This window comes from Culicoides brevitarsis, chromosome 3, assembly GCF_036172545.1.
Source record: "Culicoides brevitarsis isolate CSIRO-B50_1 chromosome 3, AGI_CSIRO_Cbre_v1, whole genome shotgun sequence".
NCBI lineage: Eukaryota > Metazoa > Arthropoda > Insecta > Diptera > Ceratopogonidae > Culicoides > Culicoides brevitarsis.
Window position 1 is genome coordinate 15,831,189 of NC_087087.1, and position 18,722 is coordinate 15,849,910.

The window sequence follows — 18,722 nt, forward strand, 5'->3', positions numbered from 1 at the left end:
TTTAAAAAATTTATATTCCTTAAGCTCTCCTAATTAAAATGCCTCAAAACTGATACAGTTCATAATTTATTGTTGCTATTATCTAAGATTAATAGCAAATTTTCATTCTATTGTTATTCTACCATAATTTTTTTTTGTATTATGTTAATTTTTATCATATATTGCTACGTGAGCCGTTTAATAAGCAATTAGTGTCATTCAGTTAGTTCAGACCGTACAGTTCAGTGCATTTTTGTGCTTTGCATAACAATTTATTATTAAAATTAAAATAAAACGCAGAATCAATTAAAAATTATCTGAATCTTATCATATTTTTATAATGTATTCATTCATTTTTTTTTTCTTTTAAAGAAACGACGATTAAGATAATAAAAAGGGTTAAAATTTAATGCTTTTCGACCTACTAAGATATAAGGAAGCAACTCATTTTTTATATCAAATTTCATGTTAAACTGACATGCATGATGAATATTAAAAGTACTTTGCATACAAAATTCCCCAAGAAAAGCCCGAAATAATTACATTATAATATTTGTTATTACCAAAAGAGACTTCCTTCATTTACGGCTCGTTTTATGGGTAATTGTATCTAGTGCTTAGACACGAATAAAAAAACAGAAAAATTGGGGGTAATAATTACATTTACACGAATTTGGCTTGACATTCATTCATTAGAAGTATTATCATCATGATATTATTTTATTTTATTTAAATGTAAGCACACCTTTTTTCACCGCTTTTCGTTTGTTTAGCTTTTTCAGTGTGAACAAAAACGCGACGAACAGGTAGACCGGATAATTCTAATTTGTATCATTATGTTAGTCTGTAATTCATCTAATTACGCAACTAATCTCCACGTTTATTGTTGTTGTGGTTTTTTTTTGTTGGAGATTTATGAAATGAGCAACAAAGCAAGTGTAAGATAATTAAATAGAAATTAAAATGCTTGAACTTCATGAACTTCCATCAATGGTAAGTTTAAAATAAAATTATGTCAGGTGAGTTTTTAACCAAAAATTTACTTTTTTATATTTTGATATTTTTTTCTTATTTCTTTAAAAATTATTTTTATTTTTTAAAAAAATATTTTTTTTTTATATTTTAATAATTTTTATTATTTTATAATTTAATTTTTTAATTATTAAAAAAAATATTTTAATTTTATTATTTTTTAAAAAATTGTTAGAATTTTTATTTTAAATTATAATTTATTTTTTTTTATTTATACAATTTTATTTTTTAAAAAAATATTATTTTTATATTTTTTTAATTTTAATTTTTTTTTAATATTTATTTTTTTTTTACATTAAAAAATTATTTTGATTTTATTTTTAAAAATTTTCATTAAACCAAAACCTCATAATTTTGATACAACAGTTGTTATCAAAAAATTGGTCCTTTTTTAAAAAAGAAACAAAATAAAAATTCAATTAAGTCAATTTATTGGTTAAAAGAGAGAGCAACAGGTGCCCAATTAGTTTTATCGCCCAATATTTCTTACCCCGTTCGTTCGATTTCAATTGAAAAATTGAATAACCGAAAAAAAAAACTGAAAGAGACTAAATCCTCGAATTGCTTTTTTCGCTGGCAAGGTGCGGGAAACAGATGGTTAATTACCCAATTAATTGACATTAGACGAAAAAAATATTCCTTTCAGACTTTTAGATATTTTCGGGGCAAATGGCTTCCGCTTCGCATTCTTCAGATACGAAACCTGCCACACGCCCCGCACTTTTAATGATTAATCCTCTTTTTCCGTTAACAGCAAATTTCGTAAAAACACGTGAACGACGACGCACCTCGTTTTGGCGTGATTTCACTGGTTTGTATTTTGGGAATGGCGTGGATGAATTCTATTTATAATAATATTTGCATATTGATAAATGATGAATATTTCATTTTAATGGAGACAGTTTTACGCCTTGAGCTTTGAAATGTGAGCGGTGCACATTTTTCGGCAATAAATTTTGTGTTAAATATTTATTTTGCGAAACAATGTAACTGACATTCATTGAGGAAACTCTTCAGCCGCAAATAATAACATCAATTTAAAATGAATTTTTGTTTACATCAAATATTTAATAAATTAATGTAAAAAAGATCTAATTTATAATTAAGAACACATTTTTTGTGTTCGTTCGTTGATCAATTTATCAACGAAAATAAATGAAAAAAGAGTGTGAAAAATTCACTATAGAACATGACATTGAAACGACTACTGCTGTTGTGTTGCAGTTTGGTAGTAGCAGTGAGAAACTTGCTTCTCGCGCGGCGTAAAAATATTAAAACACATTATATAAATTCAATTTATCATCAACTGGAACATGGTCATTATATTCTGCATGGTGTTGAAAAGCTTGTAAGGCCGATGCAAGGAAGGAGTTTGTTTCATGTCACAAACTGAATTTAAAAATCTAAGGTAAGGGTTTAATCTAATTTTTTTAAAATTTTCAGAAGTTTTTTGCTTTTATCGTTTTCAGGTTTAAAAATTTGACAAGTTAAATAAAAATTGCTAAAAAAATCAACGTATCATAATTTCATAAGAGCCGAAGTATTTTTTGAGCAATAGAACAAGATGACATAATTACAGTAAATCATAAACTATTCCTTGAGTCGAGTTTCAGTTGCAGTTTCAGAATCGTATTGATGGCTTATGACATGCGATTATCAGTTGCGCCACGCTAGAGCCTTTCAATCGGAAACGCAACATACAAATTACTCGCGAAACAGCACAATCCACAGATGTACGCGTCTTTTTAATCAGCTTTGTGTTGCATCAGACTTACAGCTCACACGAAATGTTAATTCCAAATTATAATTAATGTAGTCTTTATAAGAACAGAAGCAACCTTGATGTAAAGCTCTCAATGATATTCAAAAAGATGAAGAAAAAGTTCGTTAAAAATCATTCCATTAAAAATATTAGAAGTAACTCTCAACAAAGTAAGGCTAAAGACGGACCTCTTGGCTCTCGGATCAATTTTTTCTTCTTTAATCCTCACATCAGTCTTTTACTTGTCTAAAAGACTATGACTGAGCTCATAATAACTCATCTAATCATATTTTTTTTCGAAATTTCAAATGCCATCGAACTAGAGATTGTAAGACATTACATAATATACAAGGAAACTACTAAGCCTGGCTATATTGTCGAATATCATTCATCTCATAAAAAGCTCATCAAAAAGCAAATTCAAAATTTTAAATTATTCGCAAAACTTCTTTAAAGCAACATTAAATTTTCGATAACTTAAGTTTTAAAATTTTTTCATTCATTTTTATCATAAAGGGAATTTATGGGAATCCCATGATATCAAAATGTTGTACGAAAAACTTGAAACATTTTCGTTTATTGCATCGACCTAAGAATAAGAAAATGCAACAGCAACACAAAGAAAAAAAAGATAAATTATTAAATTACGTATAATCGATTATTATTATTAAATTTTTTGTTTTTCGTATATCGTTGGGTAATCTTACACTATTATCATCATTTATTATTATCATTACTATCAAAATAAGGAAATTTGTCTTCAATTTCATTCAAACGTTCGGATGGCATCATACAAGAAAATGAAGCAAAAAAATACACAATAAAGGAGGAACAATAATAGTGATAATAATACAAGAAGACTAACTAATAATAATAACAAGGGAGAAGGTGTTGAAGTGATTGAAAATTGTTCAATTTCTGTTTTCATGTGATATGAACGGAAAATGAGATTGCTTGTAATTGAGTCAAAGCCAAGATATCCAGCAAACTGAGGAGAATTAATATAGTATTTATTACTTATTACATTACGGCACTTAAGTTGGTCGGTAGAAGGTGCACTTTTTTAAATTAAATTTTTCGCCATAACAATTCAACGTAGCTCAGATCAACGGGAGTTGCAATTTATAAACAGAAATGAGATAATTTGATGCATCATTGGGACAGTTGCGTTCATTCAGTCAACATTGTATGTGAGAATTGCCTTTGTCAATAAATAGTTGCAAACGTTTATTTTTAACCGCATGCAATTTTTCTAGCTTCGGTCAGCTAAAAATAGATGCGTTGACAAATTTTGGCTGTACATCAATTCTATTATTTTAATTTTTTTTACGGGGGGGATTCAGATTTGGTAAATGAGTCGCCCACTCGAATTTCATCACCTTTTCCCATTGTTGATGATTCACACAGTTCGGTGCCTCACTTCAAACAACAATACACGGATAATTATTATCATAATAATAACAACACAAATCTAATCTAATTCTCTTTTATGTCTGTTCCCATTAACGTATATTTCACGAGACACGCACAAACCCGAAAGCAATCAAAATTGAATCACGATGGTGGTCATCAATATCGACTGACTCCGCTTATAAACCAAATATTTGGTGAGCGACTATTGATTTGCTGCTTATGGACATTGTCATCGCCTCGATGTCGGATGGAGAGACATTGATAGAGCGATGTTTGTTTTAAAGTTCCTTCAAAGCGAGACAAAGAAAGACTTTCTCAACTCATTTAACTCGTAAAATTATGTGTCAAAATTTAATCTCAGTTTCTTTCGTTTTTTGTCTTTCATTTTATTACCGCCGCTGCCACACAAGAATTGCACCCGGAGCTACACTTAAAAAATGTTGCTGGGGAAAAGTTCTTCGTCTTTTATTCCATTTTTTTCATTTGAAAATTGTACATCTGTGTGTTACTTTTTTTTTGTCTCTTTTTTTATAATTTTTTCCTTTTGTGTGTAATAGAAAAACTTTTTTACCACTTTTCACATATTTATATTTTGTGCACTTTTTCTTATGTGTACTTCGCAAATTCTTATCCTTGTCATTTTGTCTGAATTTAGCTTATTTTCATTCAATTCCAAGGAAAATTTTCTGTCACTCAGTCTCTGCTCCAAGTTTTGTTTGTTTGTTTATGAAGAACTTTTTGCAGGAGGAAAACAAGGGATTAGCGGTAGAAGACTTCAACAACTTTTAAATGTATTTTTGGTACGACGACATACCTGAGTCAATCAAACAAATGTCAGGAAAATTGTTGAAAATGGCTTATGGTTAATTTTTTTATGAGAAGAAAATGAGAATTTTTGTGTCTGTGTGTATCTCGTGTCAAGATTGTTGAAAAGCGCTTATGGTTGATTTTATACCTTTTTGATCAGAAATTATTCGGAGGATGTACTTGTCTATTCAAGAGAGGATTAAGAACAATTTTCTGATAATTTTATCATCTTTGGTAAATATTGAATAAAAGAAATTATTTGAAAAAAATATTTTTTGTTATTAAAAATGCACTAAAAAGTAAAAAATATTTTTTATTCGATTTTAAAAATTTAGAATATTTTCCCAAATTTTTATTTGAATAGTTAAAAATTTTTATTTTCGAAAATTATTTTTTTTAATTTTTTGAAATTTTGAAGAAAAAAAAAATAAAAATAATTTTTTTATGAAAATCAGAAGACGTTTGAGTTCGAATTTCGAAAATCTAGATTTGTCTTTGAATTTGAATTTTCGAAAATTTATCAACTAAAAGTTAAATTTTCAAAAATTTGTCAACTAAAAGTTGTATTTTCGAAAATATTTCAATTAAAAGTTAAATTTTCGAAAATTTGTCAACTAAAAGTTAAATTTTCGAAAATTTGTCAACTTTGAGTTTAATTTTCGAAAATTTGTAAACTAAGAGTTAAATTTTCGAAAATTTGTCAACTAAAAGTTGAATTTTCGAAAATTTGTCAACTAAAATTTGAATTTTCGAAAATTTATAAACTAAAAGTTGATTTTTCGAAAATTTGTAAACTGAAAGTTGAATTTTCGAAAATTTGTAAACTGTAAGTTGAATTTTCGAAAATTTGTAAACTTTAAAATTAAGTTTTCGAAAATTTTAATATTATTTTCGAAAATTATTGAAAATTCTTCGAAGTCATTTTCGATTTTTTTTTTTCGAAAATTCAAAATATTTCTAAATCCAGTAAATTTTAATAAAAAGCATCTAAAAAAAGTGAAAAGCAATTCAAGCAAAAATTAATCCGTCGTGTCAATATTCCAGATTTATTCATTGCATTGTCTTACCACTCTTCAACTTTTATTGCCATCATCATCATCATCAACAACATCATCCTCAGCATCATCATCATTATTATTAGTATTATTATTTATATGAATCAAATGACAGAAAAAAAGTAAAAAGAAGGAGAAGAATGGTAATTGATTTTTTTCCTTCCTTTCTCTTCCAAAAAAAAAAAAAAAATAAAAGTTAAGTGATGACAGCACGACGATAAGTTATTATATTACAGGCACTTGTTGTAAGAGTCAGGAGTGTTATTGCAATTTATCATCTTTCGTACACTTTTCTCGTCTTTCTCTCACAACATTTTCATTCGTCGTAATGGATGAGAATTTCCGTATGTCGTCGACGTCGTCGATTAAAGCGGATCACACAAAAAATCTATTTCGCAATTAAAGCAGCAGCTACTTATTAACAGGATTAAATTTCCGTGTCACTCACGGAGAACAATTGAAAATTTTTGAGTGCGAAACATGGAAAGCTACTTAGAGATGGGTTGCCTTGGTTTTGCTCGCAAAGTAGCAACGTCATGCGGCAATTAAATTTTCGTTTTTTTTTTTGAAAAAGTTGGAATTTTGTTTCGTTACATTCCGAGGGAAACGGGAGGAAATGAGAGATGAGATGCAAAATTGCAACATCGCACCGCAATAGAAATGAGTAAAAAGTTGTAATCAAATTTGCTCATAAATGATGAGGTTGATTGTTGTATACAAAGTTACAATGATGACGATACATGGCATGTGAGTGCTGCTGCCAGGATGAGTTAAATTAAATTCATTAAAATATTTGCTCGGTAGTTGTGTTGGAAATTTATGATGATAAGTTGTGTTTAATGTTTGTTTGGTTGGGTGATGAGGTAGGTTGGGCAAAAATTTTGAGAAAAATTTCGAGAGAAATAATTTTTTTAATTCAAAATTTTTCCATAAGTAATTTTTTGAAGTGATTTTATATTTTAAAAATTAAAAAAAAAATATTTTTAGTCCAAAACTGAAAAATAAAATTGAAATAATAAAAAAAAAATTATTAATTTAATTTAATAAATTATTTATTTATTTTTAAATATTTAAATTAAATTTATTTTGGTAAAAAAAATTTAAAATTTTATTTTTACTTTCAAACTGAACGAAAATTTCAAGACAGGAAAATTTATTTAAATTGCTGAATTCTAAATATTTTTTCTTAAAAATTGCAAATTCTTCTTTAAAAAAATAATTTTAAATCTGAATATTATTCAAAAATTATTTTGTTTGAATTTTAATTATTTTTAAATAATTTTCTTAAATTTTTTGATAAAAGTTTGAATTCTTAAACTTAAAATTTTTATTAAAATTATTTTATTTTAAACGTAAAATTTTCAAAATTTTTATTTTTTTAATTAATTTACTAAAAAAAAAGATTAAATTTTTTCCCAAATTAATGAATTTTAAATATTTAAAAATAAAATATTTTATAAAAAAATTAATTAATTAATTTTTAATCATTTTTTCAGTAAAATTCAATAAAAAAATTAAAATTTTTGAAAATTTAACGTTTGAAAATTAAATTTAATTCAAAAATTAATAAAAAAAAATTTCAATGAAAATTTTTAAGTCATCCTATCCCAAAAAATTCACTTTTCAGATCGTTAATGAACCAAAACTGAAAGCATTTTTCGCCACACAATTCATTTCTCGCAACCACAGAGCAACTTTAGCTAATAATAATAACAATAACAGTAAAATAACAATTCAACAAAGTCCTTTTCAAGCCAATAATTGTCTGATGTTCCTCAATTCTTCCGCTTAATTTGATTGAATTTAATGGGAATCTCAGCCGAACATGCATTTTTTGTTTCCTTTGTGCAGAGAGTAAATTAACGGCATGCACGCACACTCGACGGACTTAACAACGGAAAATAATAAATAAAAAAATGTATCATTTTGTTGTTCCATAATACACTAATTTATTGGAAGCAGACAACAAACACTTTAATTGTCTCTCTCGCTTGCTCTCTAATACCGAACAAACACACATCAAACATGTGTAAATGGATAAAAATGAAAAAAGAGGAGGAAAAAAAGCTAAATAAGCAATTCAATGACGACAAAACGATGATGTCCAACAAAATTAGTGGTATTTGTTTTTTATTTTTACGTTTTTTTCGTGTGTCGTGCCGTGTGTTTGTGACATCGAAAGACATTAAAACTAATCTTTTTCTCTCTCGTTTTTTTGTCCCTGTGTGTTTGTCGTTCATTCAATTTGTGGGTATTAAGATAAGAACATCTGTATTTATTTGTATTGGACGATATATTAAAAGCCACTTCATGCCACTTTTTCATCTTTTTTTCGTTTAATCGAAGCGCGGGATTTAGGCGATCACGAGTTTGAACAAATTTTTTTTTTATGAAAAAGTTTCATTTGGACTTAATTTTATTGAAAAAGTCAATTTTTCATTTTTTTAAAAATTATTTTTGAAAATTTTTGAATTTTTTTTTTAATTAAAATTTGTCAAAAAATTGTTTTAAAAATTTGTCGAAAAAATTAACTCAAATATTTTTTTCGTCTTCTAAAAATTTAATTTTTTTAAATTAATTATAATCAAAAAGATTGTGAAATAATTTTTAATTTAAAAAAAATATTTAAATTTTTTCTAGTTTCTTTACAAAAAAAAAATCCAGATAATAAAAAACTAAAATTAAAAAAATTATTAATTAAAAAAATAAATTTTATTTATTTAATTTAATTAAAATTAATTAAATAATTTAAGTCAAAAATTGTTTTATTTTATTATAAATTTTTTTTAAATAATAGATTGGATTTTTTTCAGCCAAAGGCAAAATTTTGAGCCTGCAATTCTAAAAAAAAAAAATTGTATGCTAAGAAGTTGAAAAATTTAATTTTTTAAAATTTTTATTTAAACGCATTAAAAATTTAAGAAAATTCGTTAAATATTTAAATTAAATAAAAATAATAAAATTCAAAAATTTAAAATAAAAAGATTTAAAAAAAATGAAGTTCTTTTTAATTTTAATAAAATAAATAAATTAAATTAAATTTAGTCGAATTATTAAATTATATATACAAAATTAAATTATTTAAAATAAAATAATTAATCATTAAAATTTAAAATTAATTAATTAAAAATTAATTTCATTAACATTAATAAATTAAATTAAATAAATAATTTTTTTTTAATTAATAATTTTTTAATATTAGTTTTTTATTTTCTGGATTTTTTTTGTAAAGAAACTAAAAAAAATTAAATATTTTTTTTTAAATTAAAAAAGTTATTTCAAGGGGTTTTTCCAAAAAACTTTTGAAAAATTTTCTTTAAAAAATCCCATAAAACATGCGATCATGCATCAAACATGATACACATTTATTTGTTGTTAACGCTAAGCTTTTAAGTGAAATTAATTGAGTCTGGTAATAAATTAAGTTCGCCTCACAAAAACGTAAAATGAAATAATAAAACGAATCTCTTCGCTGGAATGCAATTTAAAGTTTGTCAAACAAATATTTAGATAACGGAAATAGATCCGACGAACCCTCTTCTTAAAAAAAATCAAATTAAAACTCCAAAAGTAATAAACTCATAAAATTTTATATTTTTGATTTTCTCTCTTTTATTTAATGATGATACGAGTAATTTTCAACTAAGCCGAGATTATTTACATTGACGAAACAAACAAACAACGATCTGCCTTTTTATAGTGTTTACCTTTTGCTCATCATCGACGACCCTCGTGTTCATATTTTTTTTTGTGTTGCCAAAAATCCCTCGGAAACATAAGGGAGAGTGGATTTTTTTTTGTTTATTTTCGTCATCGTAACACGTCTCATTGCCCAACTTGACGGATCAAGTGATTCAATTGCAAGCGCGCGCGCCTCTTTACAAGATGTTACGAGATAAAAATCTGAAATTTATTCAATATTCATAAACGCTGAGATTGATGTGCCACTGATCCGATCCCTTTTCATATTTTTTTTATCCAAGTATTTATAAACGAATGCACGTGAGCACCCCGGGTGATTTTCCGCATGCATGCTTTGATTTATTTCCATTCAACGATTTTTTTCTGTGTTTGTGTGAAAAAGGAAGGAATTCATTTCCGTCTTTTCTGTCGTGAAACATCTTAGACGAAAAACGAGAAGAAGAAGCAATTATTGACGTGCCAAAATCACGAATAAACTTCAAACGACTAATCAAAATTTTGCGCCCCATTTAGCGGATATACTGACACGTTATAATTTTCAGATGAAGTTGAATGAGAATACGAGACGAGACGTCAGAAGATTATCCGTATAACCGATTATTATCTCTAATTTAATTTGTATTCGAAGTCGAGCTTAAAAAGGAAGATCGAATAAAATCGAATTTTTTTGTTTTGGAAACAAGACTCAATTAATATTGTAAGCACTTTATCAAAATAACACGACATTAAATGATTCATAAGTGCAGGTAGGCGTAAGTATGTTTGCGATAAAAATTCATTTGAGAATGGAATTTGTTAAAAAATTTTAAAAAAATGTTTTTTATTGAGTGAATTTCATTAACAAATTTTTGTTACTTGAAAAATTTTATTATTTTCGAAAATTTAAAAAAATTTTTGAACAATTTTCGAAAACTTTAAGAGTTTCTTGAATTATTTTCGAAAAATTGAGAAGATTCTTTATCAATTTTCAAAAATTTTGCGGAGATTCTTTATAAATTTTCGAAAATTTGAGAAGATTATTAAACAATTTTCGAAAATTTGAGAAGATTCTTAAACAATTTTCGAAAATTTGAGAAGATTCTTAAACAATTTTTGAAAATTTGATTTCTGAAACAATTTTCGAAAGTTTGAGAAGATTCTTAAACAATTTTCGAAAATTTAAGAAGATTCTTAAACAATTTTCGAAAATTTGAGAGGATTCTTTATCAATTTTCGAAAATTTGAGAAGATTCTTAAACAATTTTCGAAGATTTGAGAAGATTCTTAAACAATTTTCGAAAATTTGATAAGATTCTTATAAAATTTTCGAAAATTTGATAAGATTCTAAAACAATTTTCGAAAATTTGAGAAGATTCTTAAACAAATTTTCGAAAGTTTAAGAAGATGCTTAAACAATTTTTGAAAATTTGATAAGATTCTGAAACAATTTTCGAAAGTTTGAGAAGATTCTTAAACAATTTTCGAAAATTTAAGAAGATTCTTAAACAATTTTCGAAAATTTGAGAAGATTCTTTATAAATTTTCGAAAATTTGAGAAGATTCTTAAACAATTTTCGAAAATTTGAGAAGATTCTTAAACAATTTTCGAAAATTTGAGAAGATTCTTAAACAATTTTCGAAAATTTGAGAACATTCTTTTACAATTTTCGAAAATTTGAGAAGATTCTTAAACAATTTTCGAAAATTTAAGAAGATTCTGAAACAATTTTCGAAAGTTTGAGAAGATTCTTAAACAATTTTCGAAAATTTAAGAAGATTCTTAAACAATTTTCGAAAATTTGAGAGGATTCTTTATCAATTTTCGAAAATTTGAGAAGATTCTTAAACAATTTTCGAAGATTTGAGAAGATTCTTATAAAATTTTCGTAGATTTGAGAAAATTCTTGAAACAATTTTCGAAAATTCGAAACCTCTTTTTAAAAAATTTTCATAAATTTGAAAAAAGATTGAAGTTTTTTAGAATTTTGAAACTTAAACTCAACAAAAAGCACATAAAAAAACCCACATTTTGATTAAAAACTTTTAATTTTTTGCCATTAAGATATGACGACAACCAGTTTTCTTTATTCCTTTACCTTACGAAAAAAACCAAAGATTGAATTAGTAGCGTCATTAATTTTATTTAGCTGAAATTCCTCGTTTACTTCACGAAATGACTTTGGCACGCACGACTTTTAACGACTTATCTCTTGTGTTCAATTAGAACAGAAGTCGTGTTTTTCGTGTTTTTTTTTCGTTCGATGCGAAAAAAGAGGTATTTATTCATGAGACATGCGATCAGGTAATTGGTGAATGAATTAACGATTAATTGATGCCAGCGAGAGATGATGCTGGCGAGGAAAAATGGCATTTGTTGCATTCATGTGGGAAATCAATTTTTATGTATTCGGTACCGCATGTTCGAATGATTGTTATGGCACGATCATAAATAATATAGGCGCAAAAAAAGGATTTTATTGATATTTCAACAACCTCGTTGGTTCGCTTATGGGTTAGTTTGTTGGTCATATTGCGGTAATGTTCTTGCTTAAATTATTTTATGGTGTGTCGCATATTGGCGTCGTTGCACGTGTTACATCTCTCTTTCGGAAAATGTCACATTTTTTTTTGCATATATTTGATTCGCATTTAGTAAAATAGGGGAGAATGTTTATTATTTAGGGTCTAGTTTTGGACTCTTGTTAGTTTCTATTTTTTTTTTATTTGTCAGTTAGGCGATTCGGTACGGTTGCAACATGTAACGAGACAACAGCCGGAGGACGACTGACTTACCCCTTGAATAAATAAATTTTTGTCATCAATGCAGCCGTTGATGGGGCATTTTGTGTGCAAATATTTTCTTTTTCGCAATTCATTTCATGTTCTTCTGGCCTTTTGCATCCGCACACTCCGTTACTTTGTTCAATTGAGCATTTTTCGCTCTCCCCAAATAACAAATATTTAGCAACAAAAAAAGAAGTTGAGTGAGGTATGCCATTGAAGGACAAAAAGGGAAAAGTCACGAGCAGGACGTCTGGATTATTTTATGACAAGCGGAATGATTGGACAAAAAACAGGAGGAATTTGGACTCCATTGTTGTGTTGGTTCTTTTTAGAAGTTATTGCAAAAATAATCAAAATTGCAGTTTGATAATGGAAATTTTTTTATGGAATTTTTAGAGTGACTTTGTGACTTGAAAAGAAATTTTTGTTCAAAATTCTTAAGGTTTTTGTTCTTTGAAATAATATTTTGCTTAAAATAATTTTTTTTTAAATAAAAATAAATATTTAAAGTAAAAAAAATTTATAAAATTAAAAAAAAATCAATGTACCTACTGAATTTCAAAAAATTTTTAAAAACTAAATTAAAATAATTTTTTTTTAAATTAATTATCATAACATGAATATTTTTATCTCTAAAAATTTCAAAAAAAATTTAAATGTGTTTTAAAAAACTTTTTTAACTTATTTAAAAGTTTATTTCTTTATCCTTTATTTTTTTATTTATTTTTAAATAATTTTTATTTTTTTTTAATTTAATTAATTAATTAATTTTTTTAAATTTTTAAACCAAAATGATACCTAAAACGCTTTAATTTTTTTTTTCAATTTTTTTCAGTATTTTATTTTCTCAAAATTATAATTTCATATGCAATAATATTTTTGGTAATTTTTTAAGGTAAAATTATAATTTTTTTAATTTATTTTAAAACTATATTTATTTAAAATTTACAATAAAAAAATAATATTAATTTAAATTTCAAATAAATAATTTAAAAACATTTTAAAAAATATTTTTACGATAAAAAAAAATATATTTTTCATAAAAAAAATAAAATTTTAATTAAATTATTAAATTAAAATAAATAAAAATAATTAAAAAATATATTTTTCTTTGGTAAATTATTTAATTAAAAAAATGAATAAAATTAATTTAATGTTACTTTTTATATAAATATTAAATTTAAAAAAAAAAATAAAATTCATTATAAACATTTCACAAATTATAAAAAAAAAAATTTTATTTTTTTTATTTAATTTTAAATAATTTTTATTTTTATTTTTATAATTAATTAAAATTTTATTTATTTTTTTTTTTATAAAAATTTTTTTTATCGTAAACATAGTTTTTAAAATGTTTTTAAATTATTTATTTAAAATTTAATTAAATATTAATTTTTTTATTGTAAATTTTAAATAAATATAATTTTAAAATAAATTTTAAAAAATATAATTTTACCTTAAAAAATTACCAAAAATATTAAAATACCTCAAAAATATTCTAAACAAGAGCAATCCAAAAACCGTTGATAAACTCACAAAAACCACACTAAATAGTTTCATCAAAAACTCTTCAAAAAGGCATCATATTGCGGCTCAACAACCCTTTTTGTAAAGTGACATTACTTCCACTAAAATAACTTTATAGAACCGCATCCTCAAGCACCTCTTCAGTCTTTTTAGTAAAAACTAAAATATTTCAAAAATTCGTCTATTTTGTCTTCTACTAAAAAGAGTGCGGAACAAAACAGACAACAAACCCAAATGATTTTCCTGTCTATGAAATCGACGAAAAAAAAGGTAATAAAGACACGAACCCTCGTTTTCCTGTTGATATCCTTCCTCGAACATTAATTTCATGCGGCGACGAAAACTAAACGTAAATCCAATCAAATAATAAACACATTTATTCGTCATAAAATTAACATGCAGACCATTGTTTCAGTTTCAGTTTCCTCCCTTTCTTAATTTCTTTTGCGGCTCAAATGTAATTTACGCCATAATAATTCACTTTTCTTAATGCCAAAGAAATCTCGCTTTATTCAATAAGACGGAATATGTTTCGCTCCATAAATATTAAAAGGATTAAGGAGATATTTGGGAGTCAACTGATGTTTTGGTAGGGATGAAGCGACATGAAAACGAGACAGGCAAGGGGTGAATAAAAAATTCCTGCATGACCGGATTTCGTCACGATATGTTTCTATTAGTCATGCATTTGATAAAAAATGATTTAAATACTGCCAAGTTTGTGTTTGTGACTAATTTGATAAGTAGAAACAGGTCAATAGAAATTCGGAGTTGATAAACAAGGGAGTTGGATGGAACTAATTTTTCGAGGCAGATCAACCAGTTTATTTTTCAATATGTTGAAAATTTGTCACATTTTTATCAATTAACTTGATATTTTAAAATTAACACGTGTTTTCTAGAATTTTTTTCACATTTACCAATTTTTCGGTTTTTTATTATTTTTTTCAATTTAAAGGAACTTTTTTCAAGAAAAAAAAGATTTATGATTTTTTTCATAATTAATTTATTAATTAAATTAAAAATCATTAATTTTTTTTTCTTAAAAAAAAAAAACTCATTTTTTCTTTGAAATTAAAAAAATATTAAAAAAATTGAAAATTTAAAAAAATTCATATTTTGAAGGAAATTTTTTAAAAATTAGGAATTTAAAAAAAAAATCTAAATATAAGATTTGAATGAATTTTTTTTCACTTAAACTTCTTAACTTCAGACGGTTTTTTTTAACCAAAGAGAAAATTTTTAATAAAATTTAAGACAAACTTTTTTCCATATTTCTTTCATCATGGAAATATGGGAAGGAAATTCTGTGTCACTGAAACCGAGACAGAGGACGAATAATAAACGGAAATTAGGTTATTCGAGTCTCGTCGTTTTTCTTCTGAAAGAAAAATGAATCAACCTCGAGGCTCTTTTGCTGAGTGAATTGTCTGTTTCGCTTTTATTTTCATTATTTTTTCAATCTTTTATCAAAAAAAAAAAAAAAAAAAAATACAAAAAGCATGAAAAATTACATTCATGACTCATCCTTGTGAGTAAGAACGTGCAAACCAAAACACTTGACGTCAATGGAGTGGATTGGATAGCGTGTGTCGGAAACAGAATCCCGGTCAATAAACTGATAGTTTATCAGCGAGACGTTCTTTTGTAATTTTTTTTTTCACTATTTCTCGAACGAGTAACGACGCCACGCACATGCTTATGACATTTAAAAATATCACAAAATTCAGTCAAGCAAACTGAGGTGATAAGAAGTAGTTGCAGCCAAAATTGTGTCATATTGTGTTCGATATACTATGAAAAAAATCTATATCTCAGAAGAAAAAATTTCTGCGAAATTTAAAAAATTAGGTCCCATCAAAAATGTGCATTGGGATAAAATTTCAGAATGTCCATTAGGGCAAAATTTTAAAATGTGCATTAGGGCAAAAATTTAAATTGTGAATTAGGACAAAGCTCTGAACATAGATTGGGGCGAAATTTTAGAATATGCATTAGGGCAAAAGTTAAAATGTGCATTGGGGTAAAATTTCGAGGTATGCATTGTTTATTAGTTCAGAAATATGCATTGGGACATGAAATTTCTTTCCTTGTGCACATTTTGAACTAATGTCCTAATGCATATTCTGAAAATTTGCTCCAATATACATTTAAAAATTTGCCCTAATGCACATTTTAAGATTTGCCCCAATGCACAGTTAAAATTTTTGCCCCAATCCACATTCTGAAGTTTTGTCCCAATGCAAATTTTGAAATTATGCCCTAATACTTAATTCAAAATTTTATCCCAATGTACATTCTTTGTGTTGATGGGACCTAATTTCCATGTTTCGCCGATATTTTTTCCTCCGAGACATGAATTTTTCATAGCATCGAAGAGCCAAACTTGGCGAGAGAAAAAAATTGAAAAGAAAAGGTTAAACGTGTTTCGTTTCGTGTTTCGTTGTTGTCGAGAGTTAATAATAATAGCATAAAAACACATTGGTTGTCATAAGAAACGGGACATAGCACATGTTTTAGTGCTATATAACTCGTAAGTTATTGCTTGTTTTTTGATAAAACTTTTTTTTTTCTTGTTTATAAAAAAAAAATATGTATGAGAAAGGAGTCATGGCACGACAAGTACGGTCGACACATGTGTCATTGTTTTTTCCCGTGCCATAAAGGAAAGATAATAAAATTAAATCAAAAACGTCTATTGTCATAAAACCGCATCAACAGTAGCAATTATTTATGCTTCATAGGAGCGACTCATATTTGTCAGTAAGTGACTTTACTGCAGAACAATATGTTACAACTCAACTCCGCTCATCAAAACTTCGTAGTTATTTAGTATTGGAAGGAAAGTGGTAGAAAAGAAAGGAAAAAGTTGAGTGTGTGCCATTATTATGGGTCTTTACTTTGTTGTTTAGAGCTTGTTTTATTACAACATTGCATGTTGTTTTGTCTATTATTGTGTCGTCTTTTGCGTTGTTGCAAGCAAAAAGTGTTGTTGTTACCGACAATGACTCGATGGTGACATCGAATGTTCAACAGCAATCAATTACTGACCTAACCCGATTTTGGGAGTGATTTTCAAAATCACAAATTTTTTCCCCTGTTTTTTTTTTGTTAGAAGGAGTGTTCTGTCGTCGATAAGGAAATTAATTAGTTTTTAGTGATACTTTATAACAGGATTTATTATTGTTTTACAGGTGATTAAGATTTTAAGTCGTTTTAAAATAGACACGAATATTCAATGAATAAATTATAGAGAAACTTTTTGAACTTTGGTAAACTGAGTTATTAAAGAATTTGCTTTTAATTTTTTTTTTACTATTTAAAGGACACAAAAAATTTTTTTTTATTAAAAATTTTTTAAATTTTGAGTTTTTTTTTCACAAAAAATAATTTAACTAATTTTAAAAAGTCCCTTTTATGCTTTTTTTCCCTCTTTATTAAATAATTTTTTTTAACACTTCTATATGAATGATTTTGTTTGTAAAATTTATTACCATCAAAATAATTATTTAAAAAATTTTGCATTTTTTTTTCAATTTTTAATTTATGCATTAATTTAAAAAAAAATATTTTTTTAAATTTTTATTAAATTTTATTAAATATTTATTTATTTATTTAATTAATTAAATTTTATTATTTTAATTTTTTTAGAAAAAAATTCTCAAAATATATTAAGACAAAAATATTTAAAATCATATTTTTTTAAGATTTTTTTGCCATTATACATTAAAATCATTTTTTTTATTAGCAAAATTTTTTCTTTAAATAAAAATCACTTGAGAAATTTTTTCATTTCTCTTATTCATGTTGCTATGCACTATTTCTATGGATTTTCACCAAATCTTTATTAATAACTCTTGAGACTTCTTCAGACTAATTTCTTATTAAATATTTTCTGTAAATATCAATATTTTTTTTTAAATTCCTTGATTCACAATTTTATATTAATTCGATTCTAATTAAGTTGAATTTCTTTAATTCCGAATTAATTTCGTGGAAGAAAAAAATCCCGTTGCTCCATATTTTGCAATTAATTCTGCACTTGAATTAAAATAATGATGTTTAAATGTAATTATTTCACAACACATTTTTTTTCTCTTAATTTTGCACTTAGAGACGCGTCACCTTAATTGCGTTAAACTACAGGAAACTTACCTCCATCACATATTTGCTCATTTTAATCCAATTATCGTAATTCTTTTTAAAGGCTTTCATTTTTAATTTCTTTCTTTTCTTCTTTAATTTATTTTTTATATTTTTTTTCTCATTTACTTGAATTGTTAACTTTAATTTTTTTTTTTTAAATTTTGTTTAAATAATTTTCTTTATTTTTTTTATTTTAATTTAAATAAATCATTTGTTTCAATTATTTTTTAAAAAATATTTTTTAAAATAATTTTTAAATAATTTTTTCTTAATTCTTTTCTTTTTTATTTAATAATTCTTAAAAATTTTTCACTTAAAAATTTATTTAATTTTTTTCTGTATTTTATTTCATTTCATTTTTCTTTTAATTTTTCCTTTTTTTAAATGACCAAAAATTTCATAAACACTCCTTTCGAATAAATCACTTTGCAAAAAAAAATCATCCTTTAAAAACTCGGTCCATCCAGACAAAAGATTTAAACAATATACGTCACAAACTTTTTGTCGTTCTACAAAAAATTTTTTTAAAAATTAT

General features: G+C 25.5%; 1 protein-coding gene across 2 annotated transcripts in view; it reads right to left on the reverse strand.

The window, feature by feature from the left end:
- LOC134834318 (serine/arginine repetitive matrix protein 2) overlaps positions 1-18,722 on the reverse strand; it is a 144,669-nt gene that overhangs the window by 89,951 nt on the left and 35,996 nt on the right. Inside the window, exon 1 of one of the 2 annotated variants that reach the window (XM_063848940.1) lies at positions 18,197-18,303. The exons of the other annotated variant lie outside the window; for it this stretch is intronic. The gene's annotated coding sequence lies outside the window, so the exon portion shown is untranslated. Of the gene's footprint in view, positions 1-18,196; positions 18,304-18,722 lie in introns of those variants that run through there. 2 annotated transcript variants of the gene reach the window in all.